This window comes from Anabrus simplex, chromosome 1, assembly GCF_040414725.1.
Source record: "Anabrus simplex isolate iqAnaSimp1 chromosome 1, ASM4041472v1, whole genome shotgun sequence".
NCBI classification, from domain to species: Eukaryota; Metazoa; Arthropoda; class Insecta; order Orthoptera; family Tettigoniidae; genus Anabrus; species Anabrus simplex.
The window spans coordinates 511,884,943-511,908,713 of record NC_090265.1 but is presented as its reverse complement, the minus strand read 5'-3'; the positions used below and the strand labels follow the sequence as shown (position 1 = coordinate 511,908,713).

The 23,771-nt window shown below is 37.9% G+C and overlaps 1 protein-coding gene across 5 annotated transcripts in view; it reads right to left on the bottom strand.

Moving 5' to 3' along the window:
* The window catches only part of LOC136857044 (uncharacterized), a 572,347-nt gene that overhangs the window by 167,956 nt on the left and 380,620 nt on the right, over window positions 1–23,771 (bottom strand). The window lies entirely within an intron of this gene.

Here is a 23,771-nt window from a genome sequence, read left to right as displayed (position 1 = left end):
GTCACGAATTTAATTTACGAGTCATACAGCCATATAACTTACTTTCAAAACATGGAGCACAAGCACAACCGTCTTTCCTTCACAGAGCATATGTAGAGTTCTTCTGTCAGTGCAATAAGTATTAAAAAGGAGCATCAAGTAATAAAAAAAAGGCTCTTAAGGTGGCAACACTAATTGCTAATGTAGGATACCAAACACTAATGGTAAAAGAAACCAAGAATTGCATGGAGTAAGTCACGAGCTTGTGTACAGCAAATTTTTAAACCTTGTGGTAGAAGTACTACTAACACCAGCACTCCCGACACATTGGGCATGGTAGTAATGTTACTACCATTAGCTGCACCTTTTTAGAAGAACCAGAAACATTTGGAGGTTATGAACATCTAGGACGTCAGTCTAATGTTTTTGGAAGTGAATTCAATGGATCATTTGGCTCTGTAATTGGGAAAAGATCCCACCCACTGAATACCAAGCATTTGTCAGGAGTGCGTGATAACCACCAAAGGAGAAATGCATCATAATGGTATTTATCAGTGCTTAGATAGTAACTGTTGTTAGTCAGACTAGGTGCCTAGTTGTATGTTTTAAAAATCTAAAGAGATGACATATGGGCAGATATTCCAAAGAGTGAGGGTAGAGGAAATTTCATTTGCAATCATACCTTATGGAAAATGAATAAGCTCCTAATAGCATCTTATGTGTTAAATGCATATGAAGGAACGGAAGCAAACCCTTTGTTTACCAGTATCCTTACTGTGACTACAATTAACAATCTATAACAACAACTGTAAGCTACATAGGCAATTGGCAACTTCATAAGAACCCAATTCTCATATTCTTGTGTATAACTCCCTTTCATTCCGTGTATGATGTATATGTACCACATACTACGTATCATTCATGTGTAACTGTTATACAGTGCAAAATGGTATCTCTAATATAAAATGAAAAATCAGTATGGATATTCATTTCCTTTAACAGCATAAGTATTGAGCCAAACCGTTCAATTGCTTTTTAAAAAGGATGAAGTTGGCTGTATGTAAATTGGAGGTTGTGTGTGATAGTTCCCGAGAAAACAGTAGAATACTAAAACAAAATACAGGTGTCATACATGTGAGAATTTGACTAGTTTCATCCAACATGGAAGTAATGACAAAGCAGATGATTCATAACTAAGCAAAAACAGCAGCACAGGCAGAAAAGCAAGCCACACACACTGTGATTAGTTATTAGCAATGTTAACTAGGCGACTCGAGTTGGGCGTACAAGCTGAAAGTATCAAGGTGAAATGCTTCCCAGATATAAAAACAGTTCGGCTGGGCAGGCAAGTGAAATTAATGGATAAGAAAGTAGTGGCCACTGTTATTACTCATATGGGAACACAGGATATCAAGGTATTAAGAGTTCTACCAAGACACTCAGGGAGTAGCATTAAAAGTATTTGAAAAGAATATGCAAGAAGTAGTTCCCCAAGATTCCTTTAGTAAACAGGGGGATTTTACTAAGGCTTGATGTGGATATACAATCAAAACCATTTGTAGAGACATCGCTTTTAACAACGTATTGGATGTAACGGCGAAATCTAATGGTCCCGTCTAAATCCTACAGAAACACTATTTAAAATAACTGCTTAGTATGACATCGCTTATTATGATATATCGTACAAAACTACTTATTTTGATCACATTTTCGGAGAAATGTATCAGCTATAACGTCCAATGTTGATTTTTGTTTGTTACATATATGGGGATCGCACACAACAATGTAATGCTTATTATTGTAGTCTTCAAAATCAGCCTGTTAGTCAATAATCGCAGTGAAGACTACTCAAAAGAAAAGGCATTTATACTCCAAAAAAGTCACACATAATATGGTGATTATCAAATTGGGAAACAAACATAAGGCATAGTGAAGGAATAGTATCACACCAAACGATTTCTGCAATTTGGAAGGACAGAGAGAGAAAACAGTCTCTTTTCAAAGAAAAGTCTTTAAAAGTCAAGCAGGCCAAAATATCCGAGCACAAAGATTTTTTTAAAGTTTTAATATAATATTGTTAAATAACCATGTAAGTGTGCAAACTAAAACTTAGATGTACTATTTTTAGCAAAAAACAAAAAAGAAAACCGATTTGTGCAACTATAAGCTATAACGACCGTTGGAGGTCCCTTTGGAGTCATTATAACCGATTTCGACTGTATGTTAACAGAAGCTGTGAATGGAGTGCTGGACTGGAAATGTGGAGTAGTTTACGTACATCCAGAAGCTTTAACAAAAGACTCAGATTTACAAAGGGGTGTCATACATTTAAACAGGCGAGGATCTGTTAAAACAAGCCAATTCTCTGACAAAAGTTTTTAAGAAACAAAAAAAATTTAGTTGTACGAGAGATAACCTACTCCAATACAAAGGAGAAGATTGGGCAAGGGGTCAGAGCTGTCTTCTAATAAACTGTCGAAGTGCTATGCAAAAACCAAATGTTACTGGGCAGATTAACAAAAGAAACTGGAACTGATAGTTACAGGATTTGAATCATGGCTGCATGATAATGTGGGGATACAGAAATTTCTCCAAAAGGGAATCATGTTTATAAAAAAAAAGGTAAGGAGGGACAAGAGGGAAGATTATTCATACTGGCTAATGACAGAGCTGAGAAGTAACTGAGTAAAAGATTGCATTACTTGTAACAATTATATTTTTTATTAATCATAACTTTTGACAAAATGCAATTTTTACCTGTAATTAACTTCTTGAAATAAAATTTAAATCTTTATAGTTTAGTAATCTATTGTATATACAATACATCGCATTGAGAGTATGGTGCTCGTTCACTTACTTGCAACCAGATGGTGTGAAATTAAAATGCTTGCACAGGGTAGATGAGGCCATATTATTATTATTATTATTATTAGAGCCCAGAAGTTAGGCAAAATGAAATTTTAATCTGGGTGTATATATCCAAGTGTCACACAGAGACAAACCTGTTTCCGTAAATTTGGAAACAGGACGAGGCATTTTTTTTGCCTTTCTGCCTATTTTAGTTTCCGTAGCTTATTTGATAGTTTAATGCCATTTTTACCCTTTTTAATTTGTTATGGATATTTTCTTCTGTTATTTATGAATTGAAATAAATCAATGGAAAGGAAAATATAAATAATTATAAATAATTCCAATGTACTGTATTACGAAAGTAATCCCAAAAATAAGGTCTCCTATTGTTTTATAAACACATAGATCTGTTTATTTCTACAATGGTTTACATCACATTACAGCTTGAATATTTAGCTATTTTTCTACATAATCACGATTTCAGTCAATGCATTTTTGTAGACGCTGCGACATTTTTTGTATGCCTATGTCATACCAGCTCGCCGCCATGCTGCTCAGGAAGTTGTGAGCAGCGCTTCGGGAAACCTCAGGAACCAAAGTGCAGAGATCATCCAGGGTGATCCGCCGCTTGATTTGCTCAACATTCATGACTGTCTCGACGGAAATTGATTGTCTCCCGTTCCTTTGTTCGTTCGTCATGAATTTCAGTCTCTCTACACCACTTACGAACATTTTTGACATCCATGCACGACTCACCATACACTTTCATCAATTGGCGATGGATTTCAATCAGCTCAGTACCTTTTGCGTTCAAAAACTGAATAACTGCGGGTGCACTTCGCACTTGGTAGTAACATCCAACGGAGGCTGCATTTTCAACAGCTGCCAAGCCAACACTGATTGCCTTAGTGCGGCGTGCGCATGTTTATATGCGAGCATGGGAAAAACACTTCACAATATTGTGACCAACAGGCACATGAACAGAGTTCAGTATTTATGAAAAAAAATAGGAGACCTTATTTTTGGGATTACCCTTGTAATAACAGAGAAAATATTTCATTTTAACCTAATAAATAAAAAATAATGTACACATAAACAATATTTTCATATTACACAACCTCTACTGAAAACTCCAACAGCCAAATGGTGGAGAGGGTTGCCAAGTCCCGTTCTTACAACATATAATTAAGTGCTGGTGGTGATTATTGTTCTTAAAAATTGAAGCCTAACCAATCTAAAACTCAGGTATGTGCCTTCCATTTAAAGAACAGGCAGGCATCACGGAAATTGAGGTAGTATAGGAAGATACTCCACTACATCACTGCCCAACACCTCAGTATCTAGGTGTAACATGGGATCGTGCTCTCACCTACAAACAACACTGCATGAACATCAAGCAGAAAGTGTCAACTAGAAACAACATCCTTCGCAAGTTGTCTGGAATCAATTGGGGTACACATCCAAAGACGAAGAGAACTACAGCCCTGGCTCTGTGTTACTGCGCTGCAGAGTACACTTGCCCTGTTTGGTACAGATCTAGTCACGCTAAACAAGTTGAGATTTCTCTAAATGAAACATATCGACTTATCACTGGCTGTTTGAGACCAACACCAGGAGATAGAATCTACTGTTTAACTGGAATCGCCCCATCAGATATCAGAAGAGAAGTTGCATCCATGAATGAGAGAACTAAAGCACTTGCCTCATGTGCACACCCATCGTACGGATAAGAACCTGCCCACCGAAGATTGAGATCTAGGAGGAGTTTTCCTGAATACAACCGAAGATCTAAACAAAGCTGCTCAATCCACAAGGTTGAGATTATGGAGAACTAGAAATCCTCAACTTGCTGGTTGGATGCTACCGATTGAACATCTCTCTCCAGGACATGAGGTACATTGGTCTTCTTGGAAATCGTTGAACAGGCTTCACACTGGGGTTGGCAGATCAAGAATCAATATGGTAAAGTGGGCCTCTCCTGGCATATCCGGGCTATGTGAATGTGGTGAAGACCAAACCACGGCACATTTCATGAACTGTAGTAAGTGTCCTTTAAGTTGCACAATGGAGAACTTGATGGCTGACACACCTAATGCCCATGATTTGGCAAAATTCTGAGCAGACACTATTTGATATGTATGTCATTAAGTACCAAACGGTGAACGTGCTGGCCTTTGGCCACAGGGGTCCCAAGTTCGATTCCCGGCAGGGTCGAGAATTTTAACCATCATTGGTTAATTTCGCTGGCACGGGGGCTGGGTGTATATGTTGTCTTCATCAACATTTCATCCTCATCACGACGTGCAGGTCGCCTACGAGTGTCAATTCTAAAGACCTGCACTTGGCGAGCCGAACATGTCCTCGGACACTCCTGGCACTAAAAGCCATACGCCATTTCATTTTTTATGTAAAATATATGCTTCTGATATGAATAAATAAAATAAATTGTTTTAAGAGACAGAACAACTTGGTAACCATCCTCTATTAACACTAAAAAGAAGGTAAATGGAAGAGGTACTTCGAAAAATGAAGGTATCAGCAAAAGAAGGAAAAGGACCATGAAGAGCACGAAAATAAAAGACTCCCTATGCCTCGTAAATCTAATACCGTCACGGTCGGAAAAGGACAAGAGTTGACCAAGGGAGGTCAGACAGGAAAGGTAAGAGTGAGGAACCTGACAAGTAGATGCAACGCCAGACTCAGATGGGCGAACCCTGGTTGCCAACCCATATTCCCAAGTTGAGAGGCCCTAGTCCCCCTTTTAGTCACCGAATCTTACAACTGACAGGGGATAAATTGACATTATTTTATCATCCTCACTCACAAGGGGATGTAAGATTAAGTACTAAAATGTGATGCAGATGTGTGTTATGTAGCTTACGTTAAAGCATCTTTATTATTTTAGTGCCCATTTTTGTCATTATAAGTGTTCACTTCCTAAATGTTAAGTATTTATTTGCCTGCCTATTTTAGCAAAAATAAATGCCTAAACTTCTGCTCTGGTGGCGGTGGTGGTGGTTGTTAAGATTTAGATAATCGTGTACTATATAGCTGAGAATGGAGATGGAACAGACCTGTGATGGTGAAAGGATTAAGGAATTTACATTCTCCTATTTGAATAAATATTTTGAATTAGTTATCCAGAAGGAAATGAAAATATGAATGTGATATGAAAGCTCTTCTCAGGAGCAATCACTCTGATTTGTTTAGTCTCATTTAATGACGATGGCCAGTTAATTTTTTTTATCCTAATAAAACAAACATGGAGTGATGCCTTTTTCCTTGCAAATATTGTTATTATTCCATCCCCATATGAAAAGAAACGCCAGAAATTTTCTAAAGACCCACGTTCTATTAAGTAATTGTAGTTTCACTGATTACTTCTTGGGAAAGGAGACAAATAGTTGGATGTTTCCTTGGAAGAAATTTGTAACAAAACACAGGTGTTTGACAGTACAGGTGAACATACGGAAATCATTAAGGTAAGTTTACTGAAGAACGGATTAAAAACAATGGGTGGTGTAAATAAAAATGAGCACGCACTCTTTACTTGCGAATTTAGACCAGGCACTCGTAATGAGGTGAATAAAAACTGCTGGTCAGTAGCAGTCACTCACAGCAGACCTGCGACCTTGAGAGCACACTCCAGTCGCTCGAGCAGCAGAGTGGGTGCTCCAGATTTCTGGTGAATGAAGATAAAGCAGGCACTTTTTCCAGTAAGTGCCTGCTCATGTTTCCTTGAGCTAATTCAGTAGGTGACCCCAAATGATACTGTCAAGTTCAATAGCATGGCAGAGTTTATGGTGATGGTTAATCAGAAAAGAAAATTATATAAACTTCACAGAGAATCATCTCAACTTGATTACAGAGCGTTATATAGGTCCAGTACAGAACATGCTGAATGGTTAGCAGAGTATTTCCTTGGGCACTCCAAAGAAACAAGAGGTAGTGCACTAACAAGTGAAGAAAAGATGAAAATCATCTTGCGTTATGTTGGTGACCCTGGGTTTCAGAGTGGAGTTGGTGAAGACATTTCTGAGCACTGTGTCAAAAACATTTTCGCAGGTTTTGACATGGAGCTGTAGATTGTACTCATGTACAAATTCAGAAGCCACATGTTCATGGGAATGACTACATTTAAAGAAAAGACATCCCTAGCATTAATGTACAGGCCACTTGCAATGGAAAGGAAGAGTTCAACCAGTGTAGATGTATTACGGCTTGACTCTGATCATGACTCCCAAATTTGGAGGTATTCCGATGTTTGCAGAGTTATGATGCCTGTGTTGGAAGTAGTGATGGGATGATCTAATAAAAATAAATGCTTATTCGATTATTATATATTAATCATATTTTCTATTTGATTATTTTTCTATTATTCATTCGAATGAGCAAGGCAATCGAATAGTGAATATTTTTCCATCTGATTACTTTTCGATTATTCATTCAGAACTCCATTCGAATGAGACAATCAAACAGTGAATTATTCCATTTGATTCTTTTTTCAATTATTCATTTGGAGCTACATTCAAATAAATGAGGCAATTGAATAGTGAATGATTTCGAAATAATCAAATTAAAAGTGATGTTATTAAAACAATTCACTCATTTAGTTTTAACATTTGGAGATACGTTTGGAAAAAAGGCGTATTTCTTTTTTTCATCAGTTCATCTATTCGCTTATTTCAATCGATCATCCATCCTACATAACTGAACCGAAAAATTGATTCATGATGCATCTGTATATTCTATGCGATACAACTGAATGATATTTGAAAGTCATTTGATTACTTCATTTTATTATTTATTTGATTATCTAAATAATCGGATCGAGGTTATTAGAATATTAAAAGTACTTGATTATGCCATCACTACAGCCGAATGGTATTCTAAACTCATCTGATTATTTCATTTGATTATTTAAATAATCGGATGTAGGTTATTTGAATATTAAAAGTATTTGATTATACCATCACTACAACTGACTGGTATTTGAAACTCATTTGATTACTTTATTTGATTATTATAAGTATTAGATTACCGGTATCCCATCACTAGTTGGAAGTTGAAGGGATGACAACTCCTGCAAATCTGGCTCCTTAAAACAAATACATTCTGTTGTCAATATACTATTTTCATCATAATTAATTTTTGTTATTTACATTATACTGAACCCATAATTCTACGATGAAACATAATGCCAGATATTTATTTCAGCTACAAACAACTTTTTTGAGAGTAGCCTTGTTTTTTATTTCAAGAGCTCGCTATCTCGTGGGAATTACATAAAATCAGCTTCATGGTCCGTATCGCACTTCAATAGATTCACAATTAAGTATTTATTTTCCACCTAGTCGATACAATGATTGCTTAAGGCAATTTTTAATGGTCAAAAGTGGTACATGTTTCGTATATTATCAACATCTTCAGCCACATAACACTGTTTAGCTAAACAGTGTTATGTGGCTGAAGATGTTGATAATATACGAAACATGTACCACTTTTGACCATTAAAAATTGCCTTAAGCAATCATTGTATCGACTAGGTGGAAAATAAATACTTAATTGTGAATCTCGTGGGAACGCGCTCTCCGCGACAAGCGAGCTCATAAAATGCCGGGATACTTCGGTTGACCTCGAGTATTGAATAATTTATCAATTTTGAAAAATCCTTCATAACGAGAGACTTTGGCAACATGGTAAATCCAGGAATAAAGGATCTAAATTATTAATAAACCTTAAGTGAAGATAGAATCCCCAGGGTAAATATAAATGCAGTTAAGCCAGGAGGAAATTTGGCGTCCTACTTGCGGATTTGAGACACGTGTCAAGACAGATTTTTTTAAGAAAGACCGCAAAACAATATGGCAGAAATGATTCATTACGCCCGTTGCAAGTATGGGAAAAATATAAAATTAACACTATAATGAATTATAAGCCTGTCTGAATTTATGGAATAAATTTCAAGAAAATTGGTCCAGTGGATGTGGAATTAGCAGATATCACAACTGAGCTTTGTGGAGAGGGTGGCGTCCCTCCCACTGGGTATATCAGAACCCTCCCTCCACCTATTTCACACACACTGTCTTAAGGTCTGGACGGTGAAACCCACGTCACCCGTCTGCAAGAAAGTGCGAGGTTTAGTTCTCAAAATAACTTGTCATATATATTCCTGTCAATGGTTCAAGTAGAATATTAAATGGAAGGTGATAAGACGTTTTCCTGAGCTTCCGCTGATGAAAACTGTGAAGGCTTAGATAATATGTTTATAATACGTAGCCGAGTTTCTCTCCGTATTACAATTGTGTGTGTTTCATTTTTGTCAAAGGGAGTCTGGAGGCTAGCCAGTGAGGGCTGAATTTTTATTATCTATTCGAAACACCTGGACAGCATTAAAGTTACGAAAGCAGAGTCCTGGGAAAACAGTGGCAGTCGCCAGTTGAGAACGGTGCTCGTTGCATGTTCAGCGTGAAGAAGGTGCGGTATTCGCGGCGTTAATCGATACCCACTGTAAAATCTGTGTAGCTGACGTTTCATATATATAAGAAGATTATATCCATTGTAGCCATGAAAAACTAAATAAGACGGCAGCTGGCTAAATGTGGCCGGAATCTCCAGGACGACTATGATTACAGGTCTGTGACTATATTTTCATTAATGTTGTAGTATAGAATTTGTTTGTCCCAATAAATTTTTCTATGCGTGTGTTGAATTAATATTTAATTATGACCAGGTGAATGTGTTACATTTCTTGTCATCGTGTGAAGCTCTTCAGGGCAGTAAAATTCACGTTGAGAAACTATAAAATGCAAAGTTTAAATAATATGTTAATATTATTTGAGATAGTGTTCAAATTGAGTAAAGTTAGAAAGGTGACAACGATAAGGTAGTCTTGGTGAATGCCGTAATTGTGAATATCGTTTGAGTTCAAAAATGTTGTCATAATAATAATAATAATAACAACAACAACAACAACAATAATAATAATAATAATATTTACCGCGGGATAAAAATTTTTCTATGTTAAAAGTGTATTTAACAGATATGTTCAGTAAGATTTACGTTCGTCTCGAAATCCAGTGAAGTCTGATAAAGTTATGTTTTTTTTCGTGGGAAGGTAATATTGTGACATTGTGTATGCCACTGACATAGGAAATCATGGCGTGTTATTGTATTATTGAGGTACGAAAGTTGTCGTAAAAATAAAAATGAATGGAAAGGATTCTTATAACATTGTTCGTCACGGGAGTACTGAGGTGAAAAGTTGTGAAACAGGAAGAAATGGATTGTGCCAGAATGATTTGTTGAGAGAACAGTTGTATGGATGTTGAAGGCAGAGGAAGCCTATATTTAATGAGTAATGCCGCAGAGATAGCCGATGAAGATGAATTTTTGAGACAGGCTGTATATTAAATGTGATATTTCTGAGGCAGGCTGAAGTGAAATTCCGCTAACAATCCAGAACAGCTGACCGGGTGAAGGTTAGTTCGAAATGAGTACTTTGTGATACACATTAAGATTTCAAGTCAAGATCTCCTAGTGAAAAACAATTCTGTAGAAGATTGTAGCTCTTGGCAGTGAAGTCCAAGTGACGATTTAGGTAGTCAGCATAATGAATATTATAGTAGGCGACCTCAAGGGTAGAAGAGCATTCTGAATACACGGTTGGTGTTAGCTGAATGTTTTAACAAATTTCCACTCAGTAAATTTCATAAATTATGAGACGATAATTCATCCTTAAATCGGAAACATTGTGGGATGAGATATTGGACGTTATTAAAGCGATAGTTTAGCTGTGTAGATTCATTGAATTTCGCTTCACTGGATGGTTTATGGATATTGATGTTTGGAATAGTGAGATGGTAGGCGAAGTTTGGGCCTCACCCTAGAATTAGTGTGGATTTTTGCAGTGGTGATGATGACTGTTTTGGCGATATTCACGTAATGTTAGACGTGTGCTGAAAGTCATTTTATTTTTCCAAACTTCATTATATATGTCGAGATCGTGTTTGAGTTGTGGATTGTTTGCCAAGTGTTATTTATTTTCAATTTCACATTTTATTGACAAGATACGGACTTCGTTGCATTTCTGGACTTGCGTTCATTCAGTGGCAAGATTTGTTTCATTGTGTGCTATAGTTTCGACAAGGTTTCCAACTAAAATATCGAAGAGTGTGTTTGAAGTTACGATTTCGCCTGACATTCTAGAGGAAGCGTAGACAACCCAGTTTCCGCTTGACAATAGATTTAGGATGTCACACGTTATAGGAGTATACTGACAATGAGACGTCCCAGTTTACACTCAACAATAGGTTTAGGAAGGTGTGTGTGTGTGTGTACATAGAGGTCAGTGTTAGGGTACGCAGACATTATGCAGGCTTGACAATAGGTTTAGGGTGTTGTCTGTACATAAGTCTTAGATTCGGTGTTTTTGCGAAGTGACTTAATCGATGGTAGTGTCTGCAGTAGTGTATGCAATGCGAAGAGTGTCAGCTAAGTAATATTGAGGAAATGTTTCGACAGACCTTACCAGCTGGAAGGTGTTAACCTAAAATTATGGAACCACTAATGGCATGAACGTGAGGGTTGTCCAAAATTGGGTACTGAGCTAACAGTGATTGAGTATTTACTGCGGTTTGCCATGCGCATTTGAGTTCACTGAACTTCAATATTTTATTTTAGTTATGGACTTAATTGTTTTGTCGTTCAGACGTCCGATTGCTTTGCTAGTGTGCATGTTGATACTTAGCTTATCTATGTGAGACTTGTTACGAATGCGGGTTTGATTCGTCAGCCAGGAATATATTTTATTTTCAATTTTTGTCGTTCTTTCATTTTTAATAGTTGATTGTGGTCGATCAATAACTTTGTAGTTAGTTTGTTGGGACAAACAATAAGCAGATGTATATGTAATGGTAATTGTTGTTGTAAAGGAAAGAATGCCTAGATTTTTGATTTTGTTTTACCATATGGACTTGTAATTTTATTAAGCTTAACGTAACCCTTTATAACCTGAAAGTTGGTTTTACAAGAATATTTTTCAAGTTATTTACCACATTTTATTTAACTTCAGTGTTTGGCATTTCTTCTAAATGCATGATGAACAAGTGTTTCCTGCATTATGCAGTTTTGTTCCTTCCGAACGACGTAACGTAAGATCTTTTGCATCGAATTGTTGTTGGTTCCTTCTGAACAGCTGTTTGGGTGATGCATGTTTCAGCATCGGGATTAATCTATAATTTAAGGGTGTCACGAGATCATAGCTGCCAACTTTTAGAAATAAAAAATAGGAAGATTGCTTGTAGGACAATTGCCTCCCGAATCCCCAGCCGTAAAGCACACATGCTGCTGTAGCGAGCAGGAAACACGATACAGGAAGGTGACGGATGATACACTTGCGAAATAAAGCATCAAATGAAAACACTTGAAAATGAGGTTGGGTAAATTACACAAGCACATAAGAAGTTGTCCTTTATCCTAGGGGTTACAGAGATGCCAACTTCCAGGAAAGGTAAATTGTGATGCAGCCGTTAGGGCACGGGGGGCGGGGGCGGTCGTAGATTTTTTTTTTTTTTTTTTTTTTTTTTGGTGATCTTACTAACTTACATATCATTTAAAGCTTGTAGTTGCTGTTTGGTAAACGTACACTGGTGAGATGCTTTTTCTTTTGATATCATGTGCATCCTCTGCACTAACAGAGCACTTAACAGTTCGGAGTTCATATTAGCACGAAATTCAGTCTTGTTCTTCTTCATCATGCGTATCCAAAACACCCCCCCCCCCACACACACACTACAAAACACGTGGGAATGAGATTTTGAGAAACGCATTAAACAGGGCCATTCTTCCGAGTATACCTCCCTAATTTTTCAACTATATTTATTACTTGCATCACTAGTCACGGTAACGTAATTTCCTGCACAAGAAATCGCTTCATTATTTCAAACCTTTCGCATTTTGTAACACACGATTAGCATATATCCTAGAAGAGCAATATGTAAATTTGGCAACCAAAATCGCAATAAATATTTCTTCAACAGTCACGCACACAGTATTCACAATTAAACCGAGTTTGTCACTACTTTACCGCCAAAACAAAGACAAAAGAACTTGCATACTTGCATGGAAGTCTGATCATGTGACGAACAAAGACAACAACTCCGCAAGATAAACCACTTCACAGGTGCCTATATTTCCAGTACTGGAAGCACACACTGCGTTCGGCACATGAAAACTCGAAATATCCTTAAACAAAGGACAGGGAAGGGGTATAAATTATTACTGAGAAATCTGAAAATAATATTCTGAGAATTCAAGACGCCTTGTGTATCCTTTTGAAGAATTCATACACTTAGATTTCAAAATCAACAAAAAATTGTAATTTGTGGTGTGTCACTTGTAAAGGCGTAATTATATTGGGTAATTCGTAATTATTACGATTGAATCGTAATAGTTGGCATCTCTGCATTTAATTGATTCAATAAAAGTTAGTAAGCACATATTTGCTCCTCATTTCAAGTAGTTAGGCTCTCTTCTGAACCCCTTCATTTGTTAAGATCATGACCGAAATATTCCCGCTACGACCCCAAGATTTAAGAGTTCGATATTGCTTTACAGCACCAGCTGTGGCCGACCAACGATGGAATGGTAAGTTAAAGGGTTCAATACCATTTTCCTCATTTATTAATGTCGTAATTTTCAGGCTATGATTTCCTACCTTTCAGTTGGTCGATGGTAGGTTTATTCTCCCCCTGCATCAGATTCATCAGCCGCTTCTCGCATTGTTTTAATGATATGGGTTTGTTTCCAGTACGATTTAATTCTACTTTATATTGCAGTATTGTTTTCATGTTTTGTAATTTCTTTTATCGACAGTTGTTAAATGGAAGTATTCAAGTTAAATTTAGCAAGTGGTTCACAATGAAGTGCATTTATTGTACTTGTTTTCTTGTGCATCTTACTTAGTAACTGTTTTATGTTCCTTTAAAATGGAGATAGAAGCAGACCGGAATTCCACATCTTCTGTTATGTTTGAGCATTGAACTATCCGGAAGTCATCGAAGTGTTATATACATGGCACGTACACGACCTTGATCAGTGACACAGAGTGGTTGCTCCAAACACCCGAGTTTACGCTGTGCTTCCGCTCTACGTTTTCATTCACCGCAAATGCAGAGTGGAAACTCATCGGCAGGGAGACACTCTGACACTCAGCGAGCACACGCTCACTCGTTTAGACTCATTTTTATTCACACCACCCAATAAAGTATGGCAGATTGGGTGAGTATTAGGTATGTTTTGGCTTGTAGTTCAAACAGCTAGATAGAAAGAGGAACTACTACTGATAACTTATGGTGTGCGCACAAGGAATTCATTATTCACTGTGGAATGGTTCCAGATAATTTTTTTGCTAGGTATTTACCGTTGCACTAAGACATCTAAGGTTTTGGTAATCCAAGGACGGGAAAAGGGTTAGGTGGGAACGTAGTGGCCATGGCCTTCATTAAGGTACAGGTACAGCTCCAGCATTTGCCTGATATGAAAATGGGAACCCACAGAAAACCATCTTGAGGGCTGTTGACGGTGGGATTCGAACCCACCATATCTCGAATGCAAGCCAAATTACTCAGTCCCAAACAATCTCTTATTGTTTGTACATTTCGAACATGGTGTAACATACTAAAACGTTGCAGTTTCACAAACTTTTGCCTCAGTCTATCTGTCCGATTACTATGCAAACACTACAACATTGTTACACATCAGTGCTTTCCACAATGGAAATTCTCCCTTCTGAATGCCATCGTTTGATCCCACTAAAGTCTTTCAGGGCATACGGCCATGTAAGTTCCTTCAACAGGTCTGTCCATTCACAGAGCTGTTAATATACTTGCTTTCATCTCTTCCATTCTTGCAACAAATTCCATGACGGATCACAAATTTATGTAGCCAACCTGATGAGGCACGAATATCTTCACCCCCCACCCCACCGCGTTTTTTCTTTTTTCAGAAATCAGGCCCTGTAATGTGAATATTTTTTATTGTGCAGATGGAACCAATGCAATAAACAGTCTTTCAAATCATCATATCTTTTTAATGATGGGGACCTGAAATACATTTGCATTCTTTTTTTTTTTTTTAATTCACCATAAAGCAATGTACCACTGACTTAGCAAGACATAATTCTTTGAGAATGCTAAAGAAAGTCTAATAATATTGTATGCTTTTACATTTAGAATATACAGCCAAAAAGGGTTAGGACGTTTTTGTGGAGACAGAAAAAATGTAAAGAGGAAATTTTCAAAAAATTACACTGTTAAATTTAAGGTTAGGTTTAAACATAATTACAATAAAAACAAACAATGAAAAAAATATTAATGAATGAAATCATTTCTGCAGAGCAGTCCGTTCGTTCAGGCAGTGATGAAGTTTCAATTGAAGTAATGGAAAGCACTGATTACACGGGCGAAGAATGTAGACAAGTAATTAATGAAATCAATAAAGAAATAGTAAATTTTAAAAACACCAACATAGTAAAACACCGAAGAAAAACATTCTTAGAAACACAAACTATGCACACCAGTATTTTTTCATAAACGTAAAAAAAATGCATTAAAAATTGTTGAGAATTTGATTCTGAACCAAGAAACTCATATTTGAAAATACACAGAGTAACTTGCACATTATCACTTGCAATTAAGAAACATGTCTAAAGTAAACTGCTTCTTCTTTCAAATTACATACAAGAGCATTGAGTTTGGTAACGTCATTCATTATACTGTCATCCCTGATAAAACCACACACATTACGTTGCACTATGTCCATACCTTCTACGGTTGCCGAATGAGTTTGTACTAATGCGCAGGTTTCACCAGTTTCATTTTCATCCTCTAATTCTTGCTCGTTACTGTCTTTATCAACAATCAGCTTTTCACGAATTTCATCTACCACCTGCATTGTGCATCACATTCACATATGTAGCAAAATTAGCCTCTTCTTCATCTGACCCAACCTGGTTACATTCTTCAGCTACATGATCATTGAAACTTCATCAGTGGCTGAGCAAACGACGATAGCTCTATGGAAACAGTTTCGAATTGGTCTCATTTACAGACTCCCAAGCACATCCAAAATTGAGATTTTATGTGAAGCTGTTTTCAAGAGAGCGAACCTCTTCTGTATGAGCAACTTTCCATATTTCTGCCTCCTGCACCGAATGAAGCTCTGGTCCTTGCGGTTGGATATGGCTTGTACAGTTCGCAGGAGAAACACTACACGTACAATTCTCAAATAAGATGTATCAATTGGGTATCCAGCACATTGGTCAATGAAAAATACAATTCTCCTCTGGCGCACCCCCATTCTGGCATCACGTGATCACAAGAAGTACTAAAAAATTGGAACTATTTGGTATTTGCCATGTGCTGGCATGGAAAGGTATATACATTTTTAAAACTGCTTGCATTTTTCCATCTCCCTATTATGAGCGGATTCAATTTCTCTGAACTACTCTCGTTGCAGCATAATAGCACTGTTAGGCGCAGTTCACACTAAGGCGATATAAGATAAGTGATATATAGTAAGGAATATATTGCGACGATATATTGCTAGGTAGGTTCATGATACTGGGCGATAAATCGGTGTGATTTGGGTGATAAAAATTTGGTAGGAACACAATTCTCACTACATCATTTACAAATATGAGTTCAAGTGAGGAAGACGTTCTAGTGGCTTATTGGCTCAGGCGTAGAATGAGAGGAAAACGGAAATACTTGGTACATCCCTACAATCTTACCAACCTGCACCACAGCTCGGCTGTTGTTTCTCGAAAGCTGTCTCAACATGAATCAAAATTCAGGGAGTTTTATCAAATTAATCCTGAAAACTTTCATTTTCTGAAAATTCTAGTGTCACGAACCTTTGAAAAAAAAAGACACGCCCTTCAGGAAGGCCATTTCTTCAGATAAAACGCTTCTCATTACTATAAGATAAGTAGATATGAATATAAAAAGCAGTAGTAATAAAATTTAGCAGTTTTAATTTGATATTTTACATTTCTTTTTTTTACAAATTGTACCAATCAGTTTCACTAAATTAATGAAAGGTATTACAGAATTGTCTTCTCTTCTTCCCGTCATGTTCACAGCTCGAAATATCGTACGATACTAATCGCTGACGAGACTAGCAAGCTGCACTTCGAGAGATATATCACTTGTGATATGTTGTGAAATCGGGCAACTGTGAACCTTTTTTATCGCCTCCCTTTAGATTTCAAGTATCTGTCTGTGCGTGTCGCGTATCGTGTATCGCTTACGATATATCACTTATCTTATATCGCCTTAGGGTGAACACGGCCTAAGTCTCTCTTGACAGAGTTTACCTCCATAACATTTCTCACCCTTGAACGTATACGTTTCATCAGGAAGAGCCTGAAGCACTACAGAGTCAGTGCTAACAGAAGCTACCGACGCACTCTACGACCCTTGGCACACAAGAATAGTTTCCTGGAAAGGTACAGTAGGTAAAAAATATTTGTGTTTTCTTTTGGTAAATTAAGATCTTAACATCTTGGAGATATTAAAAAAACTTTCAATAAAGATTTTGTTGTGTATGAATGCCATCTACCCACTAATGTTTTATAGTAATTTACTGCTGTTTTAAGTATCCCTTAGTAATATGTACACTCTGTGTTTGAACACAAGTTCGAGATGTCTATCGATAGTGTTGATTTGTACATATAAAAATAAACAGTGCTGTGCTTATGCTATTGACTTGCATCATATGTGTGGCAGTAAATTCAGAAGTTTCCAGACAATTATAGTTGTTGACGATGAAAAAAAAAAAAAAAAAAAAAAGTTTCTTTTAAATGTTCTATATCATGCAATATGTGTATATGTATCACTGGCACACTGACCTAACCTCATCCTTGAACCCATTGCTTCACTTCACCCTACACTGTCTCTGAACCATTTTTCCGCATATTGCTTTTTCTAACACTTCATAATTATCCCTGATATAAATATTCCAAGTGGATTCAGGACAATTTGCACAGCTATTAGCCACATTTAATCAACAGCAGCAGAACTTCATCTTTGAGCTTGTTGCTATTACGCAGAATGGATGAATACATAATGGCAGCGATCATTTTGTGAACATCAATCTCTCTGAAAATGTTGATCCTAAGAAGAGAGATAGCACCTGCTACATGGAAAGTTTTGAAAATTATGTAGCCATGAAGAATGTTACACTTTAAGACTAAAAGGCAAAAACTCTTATGAGTATGAATGGGATAGGGCTGACTCATTACTAGGGCCCGGATATTTTAAAAATCTGCAAGTGCATATTTTGAACGTTAGTGCATATTTAGATATTTTCTCTTATGTGCGATTATCTTAGATTTCTGAACGAAATGAAAAATATAATGAACTCTATATATGTTGTACATCTCTTGGCAATACGAGAAGGCTTCCCTAATCAAGGAAAGTGCTTTCAGTATCGCAGGTGGATAATGATCCTTTTCACAACAGCTATTTCCTTCTTTCAGACTTTCTTTTTGCTAGTGGTTTCACGTCGCACAGACACAGATAGGTCTTATGGCGACGATGGGATAGGAAAGGCCCAGGAGTCGGAAGGAAGCGGCCGTGACCTTGATTAAGGTACAGCCCCAGCATTTGCCTGGTGTGAAAATGGAAAACGACGGAAAACCATCTTCAGGGCTGCCGAGAGTGGGATTCGAACCCCCCATCTCCCGGATGCAAGCTCACAGCCGCGCGCCTCTAACCGCACAGCCAACTCACCTGGTTTTCAGACATCCAATCCATAAGTAACTACATAAGTAGAATCAGGCAGTCTTTGCCAGAAGAATGTTCTAAGCAGTCAGTGCCAGTGTACACGCATTACCTAGTTACGTCCGTCGACAGAGAACGATCATTTGTAACGTATAAATTAATTCTGTCCTACAACGGAAAGACACTGAACCCTAAAAACATTGAAAAACTGTTCATAACCCACTGCAATGCATCATCTTGTAACCAATGGAACATGTTTATCAATTTAACACTGAGTTAAAATTAAATAATGCTGGTAAGTGATTTTTTATTTTTAGTGCATATTTTCGTGCATATTTTCAACATTTTTAGTGCAAATGTGCATGCATATTATTGAAGGTTTTAGTGCATATGAATCTGGGCCCTACTCATTACAATGGGTTAGTTGCAATTCTTAGTCCAGAAAAATCAATGAAGCTTCTAACTCATATACAAGTAGTAGAGCTTTTCAAGCAAATTTTTACCACGACAAAAAGTGCAGTTGTATCTCAGCCTTATTTCCTGAACTTTCCTCAGAAATAGAAGCAGACTGCTGCAGAGTATGTTGCTATCTTTCAAAGTGATCTGAAAAAGTGTGAATTTCTTGTAAACTGTGAATGTGGACACACTGTTTTGGTAGTGGAATTATTTCTTACACCATAGTTCATTTCGAGGTTATGGGATAACTGGTTTTGAGAACAATTACCTCAAACCAGTACAGCAAAATTCAATGAAATTCTAGCAAACATTACTTCCTTAGAAGCTTCTAAGATTGCAAGTAAAGCATTTCCGTGGTTTCCCATTTTCACACCAGGCAAATGCTGGGGCTGTACCTTAATCAAGGCCACGGCCGCTTCCTTTCAACTCCTAGGCTCTTCCTGCCCCATCGTCGCCAGAAGACCTGTCTGTCTCTTAAGCGACGTAAAAAAAAAACCCACCTATCACCACTCTTGACAAGTACGTTTTCAATAACCTTCTCGTCATTGCTCAGACTCACTAGGTTGCTGCCACAATTCCTCAACTCCAGGTCATTGTTATACTTCTCAGTCCAGAACAAAGAGATATCTTGATTTCCATTATCTTGGTATTGAGAATCTGCATCTCAAATATAGAAAATGAAATCACCAGGTTTCAGAATGCAGAATATGCCAACAGGATATCAGATGAGAGTCAGGAGAATACTTCCAAGGTTTGTACATCACTAATGAAGAATTCACGAGCAGGGGACAAGTTCTGAGAAAACACGTGACACACTTGTATGCAACGAATTCAGATCTATGGACTAAATTGCAATCAACAAATTTCAGGCCACCTATACAGATTTATTTGAAATCGAGGCAAATTCAGGCAAGTACAATGTCACGGTACTGTCAAAAGGAAATTCTGGAGCTCGTTATTCACTTCTTTCAGAGGATTAGTGAACAGATTGAAGATGAAGGTTTCATTGGAATCACCAAACACAGCACTGGGTTCCTATTCAGGAAACATAATTGAATTTAGAGGCTAGGCTCATCACAGTTTCATTCACAGGGAAATGTGCTTTACAAAGTGTTCCAAGTTTACAGAGTATTCCAAAAGGACACCTGCTTTGTTATGAACAGCATGGATAGCATAGTTACGAATAGAATTAATGAAAGTAGATGCTGAAATGAATTCCTTTATGCCACAAAGAATTGTCAGACTACTGATTATGTTACTAGTAAATTTCACGAAGTTTTCAATGAGAGAACAGGCTGTACTTCTGAGTTTGAAGCAAAATTGCAGCTACAAGAAGGTGCCAGGCCTTCATTCACTAAGGAGTGAGATGCGCATTGCGTCCTCCACTCTCCGGTCAAATGGCAACTTGACTCTCTGGAAGCCGCTGGCATTATTTAACTTATTTCGACAAGCAATTGGAGTTCACCGATAATGGTGATACCAAAAGCAGACTGTATGGAGCCCAAGTGTGTGTTGATTATAAATGTGGAGTGAACTCCAAACTTGTTGCAGCAACTACCCTTTAGGTCATATAGAGGATGTTTTGAACAGTCGTCTCAGAAGAATTTTTGCTAAGTGGACGTATTCAAAGCATATTTTCCCCCTGTGGGTAGGGGTGGTACAGTAACATCTATGGTATCCTCTGCCTATTGTAAGGGGCAACCAAAAGGGGCCCTTAACTTGAGAGCATGGGTTGGCGATCAAGGGGTCCTTAGCTGAGTCCTGGCATTGCTTTCAGTTACTTGTGCCTGGCTCCTCACTTTCATCTATCATATCAAACCTCTCTTGGTACACAAAACCAGAATATTGATGGGTTTATCATGCGCACCAGTAGGGCAAACATGTGTAACAATTTTTATTTAAATTGGTAAAGAAGTATATCAAATATTCTTTCAAGCAACCTTCTTGGTGTTAGAGCATAATTAACACATTCCATATTATCAAGACTAAGACAAAGAAGGCTCCAGAATTAAGCAAGATGGTATCGGACACAGGAGTACAGGAACAAGAAACTATTTGTGAAGTGACCGATTGAAGAAGAAAAGGAAAAGTGCTGGGAAGAGTTCACTACCAGGCTAATAGAAGATTGTTAAAGTAATAGGAAGTGCTTTATAAAGTAGTAGAAGTGAGCAGGGTAATATCCTTGCACTGGAAGCAGATGATTGGAAACTGGTGAAGACACATCAAGGCATCAGAGAAGAAATTAAGAACTACTTCAATAATCACTCACTCTACAGGCTTCTGAGGGATGTGAAGTTCCCATGCTGATTTCACAATCCTATTCTATCCTTTTCGATCTTGAGCCCGCTCTTCCCAGTTATCAATTTGGAGGGTCCGGCATAGCTTGTTGATCTCCTTCTTCCAGGTGCTTCAGGGTCTTCCCGAAGGTTTTTCCCATTAAGAGATCCCTTGTATAGATCTACTGGTGCTCTATTATCCTGCATCCTCAGTATATCTCCAATCCAACGCAGTCTGTTGGATTCTAACAGACCCATTATAGTGTGTTGTTGAAAGAAGGGATATATTTCATAATTAGGTCTTTTCTGCCAGCTTTGGGAGATAGGATTGAACCATGGACCAAATATTTTTCTATAAACTTTATTCTCAAAGACTTTCAACTGCTGCTCTTTCTTGGTTATACTCCATGTCTACTAATTCAATAATTTATTAAACTGAGAAAGTCTTCAGAATGACATCATCATTAATAAAGACTGCAGTATAAGTGCACCACCAGCTAGCATGGCTGGAAGTGGAGTCTGAACTGAAGAACATGAGAAATAGTAAGTCCCCAGGGTCTGATGACCTCACTGCTGACATGATAAAGGCAGCTGGAGCACAAGGCATACAATGGTTGTATACAGAGTACTCTCTTGTCATCTGGAAAGAGAACAGGATACCAGAGGACTGGATGGAAGGTATCATTGTCCCCCTGTGTAAAAAGGGAGATGGGAAGAAATGCGGAAATTATAGGGGTACCACTCTACTTTCTCGCTCACTTAAACTTCTGGAGAAGATAACTGAAAGAAGAATCAGGAACATAGTTGAACCGTTTCTGGAGGAGAAGCAATAGATGTTCAGGAAGAACCGAAGCACTCATCATCATCATTTCCCATTATCCAGCTCCTGCTGGGTCGGGGTATTTATTGCACTTCTCCACCTTCCTCTTTCCTTCCACCATTCTTCTTCCATGATCTTGTCCCAGTCTAAATTTAGTCTTCTTATGCTGTTCTTCACTGATTCAATACACCTTGTTCTAGGTCTTCCACTTGCTCTCTTGCCCTCGCACTTTGCCTCCAGCATCTGCCTTGGAATTCTATTCTCCTCTAACCTCTTTACATGTCCAAACCACCTTAGTTTATTCTATTCAACTCTGTCACTTAGCTTTCCTATCCCAACTTCCTTTCTAACATCTTCATTTCCCACTCTGTCTTTCCTTGTCTTTCCTATCATAATATGAATTTCATCTCACTGGCTTGAATTCTACTCTCTTGCCTGCTCGTCAAAGTCCAAGTCTCGGCTACATATGTCAATATGGGTACTGTCCCCTTTAAAAATGGTAAAAATTTTATTAAGGGAGAATATTTCATTCCTGCATTAAGTTGGAACATTATTTCGTATGCCAGGAAGTGAATTTCATCACTTCGTGTTGGCGAGAGCTAGTCGCCAGGTGGACGGGAATTCCAGCTGACAGCGAGCAAGGGAGACAAGCGGAAATACTGTTAGCCGACCGACCTTCAACCAGCCGTGCGTACCACGTGGCCAGGCGAAATATGTGTCTTTCAGCCGATCGATACTGGCAAGGTTATGTGACGTGGAACTATGGCAGCCAGTCAGATGATAATCTTCGTGAAAATGTAAGGAGATAAAAAATCAAATGCAATTAAAGGACACACCTCTATCTTAAGAAGACGAAATTATGGTATTTCCCAAGGAAATTTTACCCTGGGTTTCTACCTCTGAAATCAACGACTGGGGGATTATTCTGACTACAGCTGCGGACGAGACAACACGTACTTTGCTTCACTGGAGAACTTCATTTCATTTAATGCCTCCAACGCATAACAGCAGTTCAGACATTCTTGAAATTTTGCCTACAGTTAAAGGGAGAAAATAAAATTTAAGTCATTCCATCCATCTCGTAAATCGTCGGTGTGTGTCCTGGACTTGTCTAAGACTTTTTTATTAGTTTCAGCTCTCACGAGCAACTTCTACAGAGGAGACTGTTGGTTCGAGCGCAAGTCAAGATGCCAGTCCTTCTACAACAAGAATGCTGTTGTTTCCTGCGCGCTAATATGTCCTCAATGAATGAGTAACATGTGAGCACCTCAGACGCGGACGAGACCAGATTCGATGGGACAAGATGTGGTAATGCACTAGGTCATCAGCCTACTTCAACCATCGACAGTCACTCAAGTAATATTTAAACATTGTTATTCTTCTTTCTTTCTTTCTGTAAATGTAAAGTTGTAATGATATAGCCTCTACTTATTTGTTTAATAATTTCTATTAGTTAGTCATAGTTAGAAATTTCTATCTCTTCTTTCTTTGGTGACTGTAGTTTGTGATGTTGTACGTGTGTTTGGAATCTGTTAGTTTGTTTTGGAGTGAATGTCATCGAGAGACATTTCAACTGTCCCGAGTTCGTTGTGGCAGGCGAGATAA